The following is an 18,751-nucleotide window of genomic DNA, read 5'->3' on the forward strand; positions in this document are numbered from 1 at the left end:
GGAGCTCTTAAACCTCAGAGTGCAAGGACTAATTGACGAGTGCAGACCCTTTTCTGGGAAAAGATGTCTAGTATAGATAGCACTTAGAACTAAACACTTAAATCTGGGCGTTGTTTTAAGCGTTGTTTTATTTGTTCTGTTTGTTTGGGGGAACATTTCAGGTAGAACCCTGGATCAGAGAAAAGTCCAAGTCTTGGAACTACTCAACTAAGCTGATGTTTTTTTTTTTTCCAGAGAATTCAAAGATTAACAAATGGTTCTGGATGTATTTGCTCTATCTTCAAGTTGAGTCACGTCAACTGAGCTTCTTTTGTTGGTTTAAAACAACATTCTATTTAGGCGCTGTTTCTATTTAAGTTATATGTTTCACTCGTTGCAATTCAATAGATGTTAAAAATCTTTTTCGAAAGTCCATGAGCAAGTTAAGTGTTTAAGGACATTTATACTTTTTTTATTATTTTTGCGTGTGTTGGTTTCCAAGCTAAATGTTTATTCATTGCTACAGTAGGTTCAGAAAGTCGTCCGTGCTACAGTAAGCCAGTTCTTAGTTAAGTGTAGAAAGTTATCCAAGCTTAGAGTTCATTCCCGGCTAGGTTTTGGATCTTGGATTTGTTTAAGCTAAGAACTAATTACTAGCTATAAAATTTGTATTTATGGCCAAGTTTGGGAAATGATGACAGATTTGTTCAGAATTTTCATCTTTGTGGTTATCTGTTTTTTTAGGAGTTGGTGTGGGAGCTAATTTACACCTAAATCATAAATAAGCAAAGCTTTTTTAATACTGTGCAGGTTAGCGATGTGGAAATACCAGCTCAGTAAAAGCCAGGGCGTGTGTATGTGATTTGTCGGTGTCAGATATTTGATTACTTGAACATCACGATGTCAACGATTAGAATTGGATTTGAAAAAAAGTATTTTAATTATATTCATTTTGGAATTAGTAGTAATAGTAATAATTCTATGCTTTTTATATATTTCATTTTATTTATCATGTTTACAATATACATATCTTTGTTGCCCCAGGTTAAACATTAACAATAAGATTTAGTAGTTTCCAAGAAAGAGAGAGAGAGAGAGAGAGAGAGAGAAAGAAAGAAAGAATTTGCAAAGTTATCTGGTTCAATCAGATTCTTAGCCATGTTAGCTCTAGTGAAAACCTTCGAAATAAGAATTCATATTTTATAATATAAACATTGTAATTATTTGATTATTCTCCTGGGTCCCAACGTCCTTATATGGAGAAATTAGTTTTTGGGTTCGCTGCAACTTATACTTCATTCTGTCTAACGTTTGGACGTGTTGTCCTCATTAGTAGACACTTTATAGCATCATCTAATAGTAGCAAAAGCGCAAAACACTAATTGGTAGAAAGACAACAGGGTGTCAAACTCACTTCCTGTTTCGCTTATATTTGATACTTATCAGGCCCTACCAATCCCAAATATATAGGAAAAAATAAGCTCGGGTCTTAAGAGGTTAATATGACTTGTACACCATCATACTTTCATTAACTTTAACTTAACACATTCGTTGGGTATCTCCAGTGACGTGGTAGCGATGGTATACAAACCAATCATCAGCCAGGCCTTGTGTAGTATGTGAGCTGTTCTCCAACTGCAGTCGGTTTCCCGTCTGATAAACTCATTAAGCGACCATCAAAGGTCCAGCAGGGAGGGGGAAATAAGACGACACTTCTTTGAGCTTCAGATGGAGGTCATCCCCTGTGGTGTTGGGTAAACGTTAAGCTCAAAGCAGTTGCTTGTGATCCTACGAACAAGCGTGTGATCTTTCAGCGCATCCCACAGCAGGAGGAAACTCAGGAGCTGTGTGACCCGCACCTGATGGTGTACAGAAGTGACCGGATTCCTATTTACATTGGAGTGAATGAGCGGTCTCAACAGAGGGCTCAGACGAACCTTAATAAACAGACCAAGCATGCAGATGCTACACAGTGTTGAAATTAAAGGTACTGTACAGAAAAGGTGAGATAAACACAGCAGCATGTGTCTGAGATGGAAAAAGGAGGAAGAAAGAAAGAAAGAAAGTTATTTGAATATAGTCAAATGTTATTAAATATAATTATAATTAAAATCATGATCGTCATAATCTATTGTCATTTTTCTATTATTATGATCATGATTATGTACAATAATGTATTATTGTGTTTCTATTATTATTATTATTATTATTATTATTATTATTACTTTTTGTCATGAATAGTGTACTTGACCACCACATCCTCTCAGAACAAATCATCCTCTGAATAATACTATTCCCTCTTCATTAAACAGATCTTTTCAACCAGCTTAAGGCTCACACACACATAAAGTAACGCGCAGCATTACACTTAGGCCTGAGTGAGGTCGTGCTTGAAGCTTCTCATGAGATTTTTTGGGTCATGGTGCCTATAAACCTGCCAGTGTTTTATTTGGGAATAAACTAATAATAGCATGTTAAAGCGTACTCAATGCAGAATTTATTGGAGGTCTTTTAAAATAAATGTTAAAAAGTTTTTATATGGCTCTAATCTGCCGCGAGTGGATCCTGTTTTTCTAAGAATGCATGTAATGCCTATCCGTGGACATGCAGGGAATGCACTTAGACCTTTTTTTTTTTTTTTTTTTTTTTTTTTACTTTAATGGAGGGTAAGATCTGGTGTCCGTCTTGCTATCCTGAAAGGGCCTCTGTCCTCGTCCTGGTGCTCATCACTGTTAGTATTGTCTCTCCTGATGGACAGGCCTGGGGCTGATAATCTGGCTGACGACGACCCGTAATGCTCGGAGATGCTTTTCAGCAACCATAGATATAGATGTGGATTTTACACATGGACTTTTAAAATCCTTTATTCAATTCTACAGGATTGTATGTGTAAATTTGTGAACAGGTAACTGACACGGATGGAAAAAAATGCTTTTGATGCTGATTTAGTAGGTGATTATGAAATTATAAACTTAAACTACTGAATTTTTTTGAACTATGAAATAATATTTTAGATTTGTATTTAAATCTGTGGTTCAAGGTAACAATTTTTTTTGCGTCGTTGCTTTCTGAAAGGTACACTTTTGTATTGTACAGTATGTACGTGATAAAAACACTTGAAATTAATCAATTCCAAAGTAGTGGAATGAGTCCGAAATCAAATTTGAGTTATTATTGAGTTATATAATAATTTCTTTCATACTGGCAGAACAGGCGTTGACCCGATAGTTAGCGTAATTAACAGGAGTACTTTTAAATTCTTGCCGTTACTATGTAGCCAAAAGGTGGTAGACAGTTATGAGAAACTTGCAAGATTTACCTAATATGTTCACTTATTACACTTATTACAATATCAGCTAACTTCCAGGGTTCTGGGATTGAATCCCAAAAAGAGGTTAAATGAAAAGATAGTGTTTTATGAAGGGTGTAAAATCCCTCGTTCCATACACCAAGTTGTGCCCTTGATCAGGGGTTCGAGAGAGATTTGGGATTTAGCCTTGTGTTAGAAGTTAGTTAGCTTTGTAGCTTGTGTTAGTTGTGAACAGACCAACAAGAATGGTTCAGATGTGATTCAAAAAGACTTAGGAGACAAAGTGTTGTTTAAGATGATGTTATGTTGTTATACTGCATTGCTGTTATGGTCCATTTTAAAATAAAAATTTATAATATAAAATAATAATAATAATAATAATAATTTTTAAAAAATTATTTGTCACACACACAGGCATACACAGTACGATGTGCAGTAAAATGTATATACGACCGCCGGTGACCTTAAAAAGATTATCCAGAGAAAATAAAAATTGGAATAAAATATAGAAAAACCTTAGATATGGAAAATATAGGATAAAACAAAATATAAATATAAGAAAAACTTAGCAGTGCAAATATGGGGGGATAAAAACTGTACAAATATAGAAAACTTTAGTGTGGAAAAGAAATAGAATTAAAAATAGAATTTAAATAGAAATGTCCAAGTGTGCAAATATGCATGAATGTGTACAGTAGATGCATCGTCCATAAACGTGCAATGAGCAAAAATGAAATAGAAATATGTGCAAATTTACTTGAGTGTGCAGATGTGTAATGTCCATAAGTGTCCATAATGTCTATAAACGTCCTCTGGTCCGATCAGGTTTAACTGTTGTAAAAGGTTTTAATTCCTGCTTGGTGCGAACAAGCCTACAGTATAACGCAGGAGCTATGACATGTCATTTTTTATTTGTTTTTTAAACATGGTGAGTGCTCAGCAAACATGTGGGATTAAATCCACTTACCAATCTAGTTACGACTCGCCCAAACTTAACTCATATAATTAGTCTCTGGGATATGATAGTGTATTTAAGAAGACAAATCTCAGAGTAGCCGTGCTGATTAACTGAAGTAAGAGATGTTTATCTACGACTGCTGTGATTTCTTTTTTATAGTATAGGTCTTAGCCTTAAATGTTAATAACAGTCCTATAACAATGACTAATGTAACTGTAATTCTAACTTAAGGCCACTTTGAAAGAAAATGTCAAAGGAAGGTATTCCTGCCATTCAAAATTTAGTTCAGTTAGTTGTTAAAAGATTTATATATATAAATATGGCTATTATCTCTCTCTCTCTCTCTCTCTCTCTCTCTCTCTCTGTCCTCATCTTTGACTCCCTCTTCCTGTTTTTTTCCTTGCCCCTTGTTCAAATTCCCATATTACTTCTCATCGCTTTATTATTTGAAACTGTAAAAGGATGTAAATATGGGATTAAAGACTTGATTAAAATTTTTTAATCGGAACTCAGTGATGTATGAAACTTCTACATGGTCCTGATGCTACTTTTATGCAGGAGAGCAGATGTAAATCCAGATGTTTGTATTATAAAATTGAAGTATTTATTTTGCATGTTTATTTTGTGTATTTTATACATTTTAAGTGGCCTTAAACGTCCATTTGGACGCATTCTTACATATAATTTTGTACAGTGTTGATTAAAAAAAACATGCAAAAATGTTGTAAACAAAAAAATATATACACATTATTGCTTTTACTGTTAGTATTAGTTATTAGTAGTAATCTTAGCACCTCTGAATTATTTACGAGAAATACACTGCAAGATACTGTATATTTTACTTAATATACTATTGTTTTTAAATGTTGAACTTTTATTTAATATTACACCCAAATTAGGCAGCATGGTGGTGTAGTGGTTCCCACTGTGACCTCGCACCTCCAGGATCAAGAAAGCAGTAAAAAAAACAACATCTTGTCCAGAAAATGCTTTATATGCATTACAGTTATACAGTAGGAAGGCAACAGATTATATCACTATATAGTATATCTCTAAACTGATATTCATCCTGCCTATTAATATTAAACCAGAAGATACCAAACATACTAAAAATTCTGGCACCCTGGGGACAGCCAGCACATCCTCAAACACCACACACACACACACATATCCTGACTGAGTGCACACACGCTCCACATCGGTGCTTTGAAGTGCACGCTTCGACAGCCAGTGTTATGTGCTGCTGATGGATTGATGTGCTCTGTATGTAAATGTGAGCGGAGTGGATTTTTCCAGTGGAAGCCTTCTAAAAATACAGACACTGTTCAACACATCAAGGAAAATGTTGCTCATCGTTATGGCTGTGTGTTTTTATTTAAAAAAACAGAAATAAAGGCTATTTTTAATAATAAAAAAAGCAATGAATAATGAAACATAGGCTCGCATAAATATAATGAGGAATTGTTTTTAAGTGAACACTTGACCATCACACCCTCATGGCGTTGGCCCCTCTCTTTCCTGATACAATATGCTCCAGTCTTTTCTGGATTTTTAGCGTGGCTCTTGGGAATTATTCGCAGTCGACTGGTGCAGTCAGTGTTCCAGTTCATCCCAAAGGTGTTCAGTGCGACTGAGATCAGTCAGGGCTCTGTACAGGACACCTAAGCTCTTACACTTGTTTTTATGGAGATTGTTTGTGCATGATGTCATGCTGGAACAGGGATGAGCCGCTCATTTTCAGGGAAGTGATACTGCACTACAGCATCCATTCTATTCCACTGTACAATTGTGATGTTCGAACGTTATGTTAACGGTTAGGAGAAGGTGTGATGGTCGGGTGTCCACATACTTTTGGCTTTCAGAAATGTCAAATAAGATCAGAAAAAAAGTTCACAGTGTAAATAGAACATCCATCCATGTGCCATCCAGCTCATGTGGCGACGGAGTTATATCTATCAATTTCTATGGCAGTTATTTAAGGGGTAGGGCTGCACTACGGGCTATTTGGGAACACCAATTAGCCCAATCTGCATGTCTTTGAACTGTGGGTGAAAATCCACCAAGCTCCAATGCACAAAGACCACAAGGCAGGAATTGAACCCTGGAGGTGCGAAGCAACGGGGCTAACCACTACGCCACCGTGCTGCATGTCAAATATCGGATAACTTGTGGACACAAACAAAGGCGGCACAGCCTTTGTTTGTGTCCACAAGTTATCCGATATTTGATGTAAAGACAACCAAACAATAGCAGTTCAATTAATAACATACAGGGGAGGCTGCTTGAAAGACGATCCATCATGTTTTTAATCCTTACTTATAATGAACAACAAGATACTATTTTCTAGAGAAAAAAATTCCATTCATGCAATTCATGTATCACCACACAGATGAAAAAAATATATTAAAAAACGATTTGATATTTTATCTATGTTTGCATTTGAGGTGGTAAAGTGTTGCAATTCCTCTCCATTCCTACAGGTGGCACACTACAGCATCCTGTGTGGGAGGAATGAATAATTTGTTAGTTTAGAATTGTAACAAAATCTAAAAAAAACAAAAAAACTTGCATCGATTCCTGCCTCGGGTCTCTCTGTGTGTGTGTGTGTGTGTGTGTGTCAAGTTTTCCAGTTCTCCCTGTGTTTGGTGGGTTTCCTCCGGGAACACTTGTTTCCTCCCACATGCAGATTAATTCCTTTATCATACTGTATATCTATTTAACGGCCCCCAGAGGCCACCTACAAAAACTTCAGTCAATGGCGTGCGCTATTTAAGATATAAGATACACTATTTAATTCGCAGGTGCGTCACTCACGTTGAAATAGACCTATAACAGCACATTCCTTACATATTTTGCTGGAAGCAAATTAAACCCACAGACATTTTAAAAGCTTAGGAAAATTTCTATTCAAAGTTATAATCATGTCATTTGAATGTTTTCCTGAAGTTATTAATCTTCGGTTAAAGCTACGGTTAAACTAATTAAATTGGTCTTGCGCTATCTAAGTGATAATCACAGCACGCATTGATGTGCTCTCATTCTGTGCTTAAGTTGCAGCATGATTTATGATTTTGTGTCTGTGTGTGTGTGTGTGTGGTCTTCTGGTTACAGATATACACAGGTCGGATATCAGTCCTGTACAGTAAATCTAGCCACAAAAGCAAAATAATTGTAAGCGAGTTGATATCTTGCAAGGTACCCCTTTTTTAAAAATGTCATTATTGTATTAAATATCAGCTTTTACAGTTTAAAGAAATGAGTCATGTTAGTTATTTTCTGCAAACTGCAATTGCCGTGAAAATAGTGAAAGATATAAAGAGCATCCTGTAGTGTAAAATGAGCTTAAGATAATATAGATAACATTCTCCATTAACATTTTTCTTTTAACGTTTGCCAGTACCACATGAGTACTTGTAGCTGTTCTTTTAATTTAATTTAATATAAAGAAATGAAGGGTGACTCCAGATTTTGCACAGTACTAGAGTTGTCTATGACCATTATATTATGTAAAGATTTAACCAAACCATGCTGAGAGGTTGGAACAGATGAGAGGGGAAATGAGGCTGCTGCTCAGGTTGTCAAAAAAAAAAGCACATTTGTTCCAATTTCTCTACTTTTATCCACATCATTATATTTTTTTAAAGTAAAAAAAAATCACCACCATGTAATAAATTACAACCTACACTAATTAAAAACCATAAAAAAGTTATTCTTTTAAAATGAAGTATTATAATAAACTATTAATAATATTAATAATCCTGCAGTATTTATACAGAATGCTTCATGACCAGTGTAAATGTGAACCCTGGGCTGATTCTCTATCTCTCTCTCTGTATAAGGACCTGGTTTGGGTTGAAGCCTGCAGAAGGGAAAACTCTAGCCGTGGGCGGGTCGGAGAGGAGTTCAGGTGCGCGTAACCCGCGTCACCAGAGCGCGCACACAGGAAGAGGCGCGCGAACCAACCCGTGCGCGCGCGTCCACGTTAGGGAGCCTGTGACAGGCACAAAACTCCGAAGTACAGAGAGAGAGAGAGAGAGACAGACGGAGAGAGAGAGAGACGGAGAGAGAGAGAGAGAGAGAGAGAGATGGGCGCTGGAGTGATCCTGGGGAAATCAGGAGGCAGTCGGAGCTGAGAGGGAGCGGAGACAGGGGCAGAGAGACGGGATTTGTCGGTGATTTGCGGTGAGTAGAGTGTGTGTGTGTGTGTGTGTGTGTGTCTCCTCTCCGGCTGGGGTTGTGTTGGTGCAGGAGCTGAGCAGTGGCGCGAAACAAAAACAAGTCGGTGCGACTCCTAAAAAGTGAGTGGAGCAGACCGGAGCGGGTCTCCGCTGTTTATTTATTTTTATTTGCTTATATTTGGACAAAATGTATATTTAAAAATTATATTTCTTTTTTAGAGAATGTGATGCCTAAAATGTTAAAATCATACAGAGGAGCAACAATAATTCAGTTAGGAAATTATTATTATTATTATTATTATTATTATTATTATTATTATTAAATATAATAAAAATAATATCAACAAGAACAACAACAATAATAATAAAAAATAATAAAATTTTGTATAATCTGAATCACTTTATTTATTTATTTTATTTATTATGTTGTTGATGATGGTAGTAATAATAATAATAATAATAATAATAATATACATTGGTTTATAATCAGCATCTTTTTATATTTATTAAGTATTATTGTTGTTGATAACAATAATGATAGTAATAATTATAATATATGCAATGCCTTATAATTTGCATCCCTATTTATTATTATTATTATTGTTGTTGCTTTCAATAACAATTCATAAATATACAGTATGAATATAAATGTATTAAATACAATAAATATATAAAATAAATATTATTTTTACAATCTGGACCAATCTGGCATTGGTGGCTCAGTGGTAGTTTTCTTGCTTGTTAGACAGAAAACCTGTGTCCAATTCCCACCCAGTGCCTAAATCCCAGCTACTCGATACAGTGCCAGTCCATAAAATAGGAGGCTTCCATCAGGACAGGCATCCGACGTAAACCGTGTGCCATGTTGTGTGCAGATCAGATGGTCTGCTGTGGCGACCCCTTGCCGAAAGACTAACAACAACATTGTTGTTGTTGTTGTTGATGATGATAATAATAATAATAATAATAATAATAATAATAATATATACGATACTTTTTTTTCTGCATTTCTTTATTTTTTTTTTTTATTTAACCATCTTTTATGATTTATCCTAAAAAAGGTCAGGCGCGATCCAAGTGTGTGTTAACTCGGAATGTGTTAAATCCATGCTATGCGTGGTTCGAATGGTCTGATTTCACGCTCATGTCATGGTTCAATCAGACCCTAGCTGTGGTCAGACAGGAGTGCCGGTGCTCAGGGTGAGCGTGAACATGTGCAGGTGCAGGCGTGAAATTCGTGCACACTAGAGTGAATGTGTGTTTATATGCAGGTGCACGAGTCTTTGTACTTAAGAAACTCTTTGTTGGAGTTTTTAATTTCTGAAATATTTAAAAATCTTTAAAACTGCAGGAATACATTTACATAAATAATGTGTATCTTTATGTAAATAGTATGTGTCTTTATGTGTTAAAATGCTTATATAGATTTATACAGTGCATACTCTAAGGTGTGATCCCTGCCTGCTCCCAGCATTCCCATGGATCCATTACGATCCTGATCAGGATGTAGCGCTTACAGACGATGAATGAACGAGTGAAGTGTACAGTTTTATATTTACTGTTAACGTTTAGGACCTAGTACTTGAAAATGATCTCTTTGTTCAGTTATAGTAAGGTACAGTTTGTCTGCTGTCTTTGGTTGTAGTTAAATCGTCAGTGTGTATTTCATTCGTGTGTGTTCGGTCTGTGTTATTGGTATGCTACGTGTGTAGTCAGTATTTAAACAATACTGTTACTACAGTGAGGTGCTTCATGTGATTCATAGCATTATACCAGGACTACAGTTAATATAAGTTTGAGCATCTGGCCTTATTTGTGAGGGAATCTGTGTTTAGTTTTTCTTAACCCTTTCATGCAAACCATTCACATGTATGAAGATCAAGGAATGTTTGTAGGAAAATATATAGGATCCACATTCCCATTCTTGTCATTTAACAGATATCATAATTGTGATTTTGGTTGCTTTATTCTATTTGCTAACCTCCCATATATCGTCCAACAAAAAAAGCGCAAATAACAGACAAAAGCAAGCAAAAAAAATTGTGTCAGGTTGTGTCATGCATATGCCTAATTATTTTTTATCAAAGTTTTTGTGTTTTATTTAGGATATTTTTAGTAATTGACATTAGGTTAGTTTACAAGCGAATGTAAATTTTTGTTTATGTACACTCAAAAAAATGATCAAGGCCTTGTGTAGAATAATTTCTGTTTAATATTAATAAATTAGATTTGTAAATGTACATAATTCTGTCTTTTTTTTATAGCTCATAAAGCTACCGTTATAAAAAGCTAAATTAGACCTGTGCAGTTATTTAATTGCAAAAGGCAATTTAATTAAAATAAATTAATGTAAGCATAATCTGAAATTCATGCAGAGTTCGTCAATAATTTAAATGTTTAGTTTTTTTTTTCAAACCTTCTCTTCATGATATCATTTGTGCTTTTATTTGCTGTTAGTCCAGATAAATATATTTAAATACAGTAATACAGATGTACATTTGGTACATTTAATAGTTAAAACTCGCAATATGTGTCAAAATAATCACAATGTAATTGTTTCGATCAAAATATACAGAACTGATTATTTAGTTTAAGATTTTTTTTTTTCAACAAATTTAATTTAAGTGGAAATTCTTCTTTTAAATTTAATACTCTGATACAATAATTTTTGTGTGTGAGTGTATTAGAAGATTTTTTATGTATAATATTTTATCGGTTTACATCAGTTATATTTATGTCTTAAAAGCAGTCAATAGATAAAATAAAAATCTATAAAAAAAATTTTTTTGGTACAATAACACATTTTGGTAACAGTATAGGGTCAATCCACCACACACACATTATACAATGTCATATTTCTTAATCATTTACCTGCTTAAATTATTTACGGTTTATTATTTCTTGGTGAACATCATGATGATGGGTTACAGCATCACTTTTCTTGTGCATGAAAAGCAAAGGTATGATAAATCGTGAGACCTTAATATCATTATACAACTACAGTATATAATGTTATTAGTAATTTCCTGTAAAACCAGTGCAGTAATAATACTACTGTAGGAGTGCGAGTGGCACGCTGAGGCCGGATCAGTTGTTTTGCTCCGTGGCTCTAGCAGACATCTGTTACTGTTAGGACTCGAGCCCGTCATGCTGAAACCCAGAGTGCCTGACATGGTCTTACTTTGATATATGATCCTGGTCCTTCACTTCATGTCCAGAGTCTTCGTCTGACTGGACACGTCCGGGCAGTAATAATGTCATTCTAATGAAGTAATACAGATCTAGTCGTATATTTAGTGTGATGTCTGTTAAAGAATAGTACTGCAGCGTCATATTTAAAGCTCATCTGTAATTTTGCTAACAAGAAAAGCAGCAGAGTCCCGTGAGCGAAGGGTCCAAAGGAATATTTTAGCGATGAAAGGACGGCTCACGGCTGTGAAAGAGCGCGGCAGCCCACACGAGACCCAGAGATCGTCAAGGAGTCCCTCGGGTCCTGTTAATTTGACGAAGAAAGCTGAATATTAGCAGAAATGAGCCAGGATTTAGTGTGTTTATTGGAGAAAGTTACAGACAAAAGCGTAACGATAATAAGCAAAAGGTCTGGAGAGTATGATGAAATAATATTAATAATGTCAAATGTTACGACAACCTTTGATAATTAGATAGATATCAGCACATTTCTGTGCAGAATTTATTTCAGTCTTAAAGAGCACTTATGATGCAAAACTCATTTTTAGACAAAAACAAACAAAAAAAAAAAACAGTACCGGCTTTTTGTCCTTTTTTATGTTTTTATATTGGTTTGGGTTTAAACAAGACAATTAGATTTTTTTTTCTCCCCTGTTGTGACCTCATATAAGAAGATAGTTGCTCAGCTCTGCTGTTTTCTGGTGGGGCGTGGCATTTTAGCTCACGCATTAACACACACACTTTGGAGGAGGTCTAAGAACCGTGTTAACTTGTAAAGAAATAGTAAAATATGGGACCTTTAAAGGATTTTAAATAGTTTTTTTTTTTTTTTCTGTTGTAAGCCTGTTGGTTTGCTGTGACAGGATATATTGTAGAAGTATCATGTTTTTTTCATCATATTGCCCTCCTTCCCAAGATAAAACACGTGAACACATTTTGTCAGTTTCTTGAGCACTTAACCATTTTCATCCATCAGTCACTTTCCTGTTTTTGCATTTTTGACTTGAATTGGTTGTTCAGATGCTCCCAGGTCTGTTTAGTCTGTTATACCTTTTTCACTAAAACCCTGACATCTCGGCATCCGTGTAAGCCGTGGCGTCACAGTCGTTAGCCGTGCAGTTGTTAATTATTTAGCAGCGAGACAGGAGCGGAGGTTAGACGAATCATGCTAGTGTTTTGATGGATTAGTCCAGTCCTGCCTGCCAGTATACCCCATTAGCTCAGTCTTGAGAAATGAGCTGTCGGATGTGTGCGTCGAGACCAGATTCATGCATGGACACTTTCGATTATGGCCCTTTTGATGAAAGGCGGCGTCACGTGTTTGTGTATCGGACGACCTTAAGTCACATTAGCCGCCATGGTACGAGCAGCTGCGTCCTCTGTTTTTCACCCAGATGGTTTTTAAGAGCGAGGGAAGGGTGTGATTTGGAACGGGCTAATGACAAGTTGAGGGATGCAATGAAGGTGTGCATGAGGGTCATAATGAGCCGTCAGTCTGCACGCTAGCGGTGGATGCTGTAGCCAACGTTTTGTATCACTATAAAAAAATTTTTTTTTTTTCTTTGAAATGGGATCTCTAGGAAATGAAAGCATGGGCTTTGAAAGCATTTTAGCTGCCTGGTTTTGGTGGAGCAAAATGTGCCAGTATGGCTTCTTTTTTTTTTTCTTTTTTTTAATAATATATAATATAATAACTGAATTACAAGCTAGAAAATTTCCAAATAATAGTGTATTTCAAGTCAATCCGCTCAAGCCACGGCTCAAACTGTTAAGGCTGTGGGTTACTGATTGTAAGGTTGGGGGTTTGAGCCCTGGCACTGCCAAGTTGCCACTGTTGAGCTCTTGAGCTTCATGGTCTGCTCACTTACTCTCACCAATACAGATTGTGCAATTATGCACAGCCTCGGGTTCTTTGTCACTTTCATGCTGGTTCTTTGCATAATTACTAAGTTCTTTGCACAATTAATTAATGAATACTATTTGCACTGTTGTCACTTTGCCACACATAAAATTGCACATCAAGGTTGCGAAGCGATAAACCTCATTTCACTTCAGTCAATTACACTTTTTTTCATGTGATTTATATGCTTTATTTAAATGCATTTTTTATATCTAGTCGTTTTTTGATCTACTTTAACTTTTGATCAGTTCTCACATCACTGTGTGTATACTGACTATCTGTAAGAAATACAACCCTGTCTTTGTGTTATGTCACTATTGCTGCTGGATATCTGGGATAAAGTATCTATCGATCTATCTATGACGAAGGGACTGATTATACCGAGTTGAAAAACGCGTCTACATACATTTCAACCTCTTAACCTGCTTGCTGTTTTTAGCCGCGTGTCCCCATTTTACTCCACATACTCGATTTGCATCCGCTGTATTTCAACGGTGTCTCGTTTCTTCTGGTCTACACACAGCAATGCTACCAGCATGACGGTTATGAGTGAAAGGGATGCTGCAGGTGTGAGGCATGCCCTTTCCTGCGATGTTGTATTTATGTTCTTGCAGGTGTGTGGTTCACTTTTGGCGTGCTCCGTGTCCGTGGCTCGAGTTACCCGCCTTACCGCGCTCGTCACTTCGCAGCTAATCTTTCTTTGACACGAGTGGCTGACGAATGTGACCTCTTTAAGTGCTCTTAGTCTTCTGTGTCAATGCTTGATGAGCTCCTTTTATTTTTGGTGTGGATTTAAGATAATCTTTTGCCCCAAAGGAGCAGGAGTTCACCTGTTTGGTTATCATATTCCAGAAAAATACAGTATAATGGACTTTTTTTGGGGAGGGGGATTTATGTCTTGACGTTACAATGGAATACAGTCAAAAGTGTTCATTATCCAGTATTTCTAAATATGGCTACTACTTTTTTTTTTCAAATTCCATAAAAAATATATTATTCTTTGTTGGATTAGGAATGCGGTTGCCATGAAGACGTGTACTTGGTCAGCAACTATGCTTACCTGTAAAATTAACATTTGTATAAATGCCAGGAACCAATGTTTCCCAGCAGTACTCTACCCGGAGCATCACACAGCCTCTGCCAGCTTGCCTTGTTCATCTTTTACACACACCCAGCCATCTACATAATGTAAAAGAAAATACCATTCATCAGTCCACTGCTCTGTGGTCCAGTTTTGGTGCTCACATGCCTAGTGTAGAAGCTTTTGGTGGTGTACATGGGTCAGCATGGGCACCCTGACAATCTTCTTATCATAGCCAGTATTCACTTTTCCAGCTATTTGAGCTCAAGTAGTTGCGGGAAGCTAGGGGTAGCTCAGTGGTTAAGGCATTGGACTACGGTTCGGAAGATCCCTGGTTCAAACCCCACAACCACCAAGTTGCCCCTGTTGGGCCCTCGAGCACGGCCCTTAACCCTCAACTGCTCAGATGTGTAATGAGATAAAAATGTAAGTCGCTCTGGATGAGACTTTTAGCTAACCCCTGTATACTGAGATACACAAAAAATCCTGTTTTTTTGGAGATTCCCTTACCCTGTTGTCTAGGCATCTTGTTGAAATCCCTCAGGTCTTTACGCTTGCCCATTTCTCCTGCTTCTAACACATCAAGTTTGACAACTACAGCAAGTCTCCTACATATAGTATGAACGAGTTCGTAAGTCTGGTTTGTTCATAAGTCCAACAAACATTGTCTAGGTACTTCGAAACTTACACAATTGCCTATACGCAGTATAAAAGTCACACGTTCCATGATCTTGTCTTTGGTCTTTAGAATTGTGGTGTAGTTGAACGATTACACCTCGCTTTTGTCTCCATCGTTATTGCTTGGCGCTTCTTACAATATTAGTTACAATATCTTAAATTTTTGTGCAATAGCAACAACACCATTTTAAACTGCAACATTACCTTGTGCAATTTGTTTGGAAAAGTAACTATTGTATTGTTTTTCTTTGATCTTAGTACATTCTGCCACTTCACAGGTGCCACTGGTATTAATGCTATGGCTGATCAATGTAAATGCTTGCTATGAGCAAATTTCATAAAGATTTGTTTAATCTTATATTTGTTTAATAGTAATTATATCATGAGTAATATTAAATAGATTTTCTTATATACTGTAGTTAATGTATTTTTCAGATGTTTTATTCCATGTTTATACTGTATAATATAAAAAGAGCTCCATATCTGAGATTTAATGGTGACTTAAATTATTTTTTATTTGATCTAAATAATAATAATAATAATAATAATAATAATAACAATAATAATTACTCATAAATAATCTATATTTAAACTCTAAATTGTAAGCATGTTTATTATGTAATGATTTTCCCTTTCTTTTATTCGGACTTGCTTTGCGTGACACGTCTTAATAGTGGCGACTCTCAAAAATGAATGAGTCTCATAAAATTCTCAGTGAGCACTCATCTGTCTCTCCACCAGAGAGACGTCTTCATCCGAACCCTTTGTTCACCTCCAGCAAACTCCATCCAGATACACATCTAACGACGCTTTTCCCTGCACCCTTTACACATCGCTCGCGAGCGCGCAGCAGAGCGTATAAAAGCGTCCCTCGCCATCATGCATTACTCATGCTCTTTTTAAATTATTTAGTGAAGTTTGTGCTTCACATTAGCTGCATGACTGACCATCACAGGATCTCACTGCATGCCTGCCTAGGGAATGTGAGATAGACTTTTTTTTTACTCATCACTTATCTGGTGAAGTTGTCTTTCATTGCTTTGAAGATCTATGTTATTTTCCAAATACCTAAAAAAAAAGGTTATAAAGGGGATTTGTGAAATGTGTGCCAGATACTGAGTAAAACACGGCTTTCGTACACAAAGCAGGTCAGATATTGATGCTAATTATCTCTTCTCGGGCCCCGGTGCCGTGTCTTGCTGAGCAGAGGTATTCGATTTGTCTTTCCAAAGGCTCCTCCTGCACCCTGCAGTGAACCTGCTGCTGTTCTTCATGACTGTAGTATGACTATCGTAGAGCATTTTGGCTCAACAAGATTAGAGTCAATAATATCTATAATAATAGTCATATATTTTACTTTAACATTTTGTTTTAAGTGTATTTACGATACAGATACAGAAACTTAAGAAGTGATGTACAGTATAGGAATAGTGTGTTATCTACTTCTTTGTTTTTCTTTTTCGGTCTATACAGAATGAATCTAATATGATCACGATTTAATCTGCATAAACAGAAAATCTGATCAACATTTTCGTGTTATTGGTATTATTTCGTGTTAATAAAGAGCAGCATGAATTATCCACTGGCATGAGTATCCAGTTCAGATATTTTCAAATATTCTCTGTTTATCTCGAGATGGTGGTCCGATCATCGCTCTAGGCGTACTAAGGGGACCTTTCTACCTTGATTGTATCCAAGTGCTAGTGAAACTCTGGGATAAGTGCATTAGTGTAGCAGGGGATTAAATAGAGAAATAAATAAAGAGAGTTTTCTCACTCATAACTGTGTTTTGTTATACTGCCCCAAAGTCCCGGATTGACTTGTACATTTACCCTGATTTTTAATTATACTTTTTCTGTAGATTCTAACATCCTGCATTGTACTAGAACAATCAGACTTTGGGTAGAGGAATGTTCTGTACGGAGAGTTTGCTTGAAGGCAGTTTCCTCTCTGCCCACATCGACTGACCCAAATTGTCTTAGGTTACACGGTCACTGTTGATAAAAAGTAAACCGTCCTGAATAACGTAGGCGCAGAAGGATGATATAATTGTGCCTTGTCCCATGTCTAATTACATTTCCCTTCAGGCTCATCCTGGATATGCTTACTTGAATTTACAAGAATGTTGTAGTGGTTATAAACCAATACCAATAAAGGTAACAACGGTAATGTTACATATAATAAACAACTGTTCTTTCATAAAATATACTGTCTATCCACTCCAAAGCCATGTCAAGGCATTCATGCTTTGCTTACGGATTGCTGATAAACCCTGCGGTGATCACACCATTGCTGTCTCCAAAACAAAAGAAAAGACTTCAAATCCTCAGCCGCTAAAATCCTAATTAGCTTGTTTTGCTTTTGCACCATGTCAGAATTCAGAGTTCAAGAGAGTCAGGTCTTGAACCCCCCCGGACATTTCTGCAGCTGCCACTTGGATACTTTATCCCTCCTTGTTCTGATCCCTCATATATTCCCGACCCGCCTCCTAGACTTAAAAATCAGGCATGTTCCCCGGTCTTCAAAGGGATCCACTCCTTTTCACCCTTGAGTGCCCTTCAGACAGACTTAACCCTTCTCACATCAATGGCAGGAGGATGACTGGACCTTGGAGCGCATTAGGACATTTTTAATAAAACATCTAGGAAAATGCAGTGGAAAAGTAAAAGTACGGTACTCAAATGGTTAAAACTGTGTTTTAAAATTTAGAAATACAGAATTGAATTAGTGATAGAGATGAAGAGCGTTTGAATGTGAGAAGGATCACCCGAGAGAGAGTGGGTGTAGGATGAGAGGGCGAGAGGAACACTTTAAAAGTCAAATAAGGGTTAGAAGTAATCGCCTCTCCATCTTGCGACCTGATTTTTTTTTCATGGATTGTGTTTTAAAAATGCTGATCGGTTGAACTGATCCGATCGGATTTGACTGCATTTGAAATGGATTAGTTTAATCCTGCTAATCAAACGGATTGCATTTGACTAAATAGTTTTACTCCATGGCAGTTAATACTCAAGCATCCCTGCATAATTTCTGCATAAAAAAAATCACTCCATCTACACCTTAAAGATCTAGCCATGTTTGGAGGCCCCTTAGTTTTCTATTTACGCAGTAAGAACATTTAATCTTTCACAGTTACGGAGAAACCTCTTTCAAACAGACGTGCCTAGCATGAAGTATGATATTGGTTTCCGTTCTCCTAAAATATTTTAAAGCAGCCATGCTCATCTTTTATGCATAGTTTTCCATTGTGTGAACAACTTTCCTGTGTGCCAAGTGCTCGAGAAGAGGATTAGGAAATTATCCAGCTGAACTGCAGCACTTCAAAAGCATCGTGCAGGACCAGAGCATGTGCTCGCAGGATTTCGGTTAGCTGATTTGTGATTCTGATCTGAACTGACTGTTTGGTTTTTTGTCTAAGTGCCCGGAGGAGCAGTTCAACACCATGTGGCATGAGGATAGTCTAAAGGAATGCATTGTT

General features: G+C 36.6%; 1 protein-coding gene across 1 annotated transcript in view; it reads left to right on the forward strand.

Annotated features, from left to right (window-relative positions):
• Positions 1 to 8,299: 8,299 nt before the first annotated feature.
• lypd6 (LY6/PLAUR domain containing 6) overlaps positions 8,300 to 18,751 on the forward strand; it is a 34,045-nt gene continuing 23,593 nt past the window's right edge. The window contains exon 1 of the mRNA XM_053496876.1: positions 8,300 to 8,429. The gene's annotated coding sequence lies outside the window, so the exon portion shown is untranslated. The remainder of the gene's footprint in view (positions 8,430 to 18,751) is intronic.

Source organism: Clarias gariepinus, chromosome 5, assembly GCF_024256425.1.
Source record: "Clarias gariepinus isolate MV-2021 ecotype Netherlands chromosome 5, CGAR_prim_01v2, whole genome shotgun sequence".
NCBI classification, from domain to species: Eukaryota; Metazoa; Chordata; class Actinopteri; order Siluriformes; family Clariidae; genus Clarias; species Clarias gariepinus.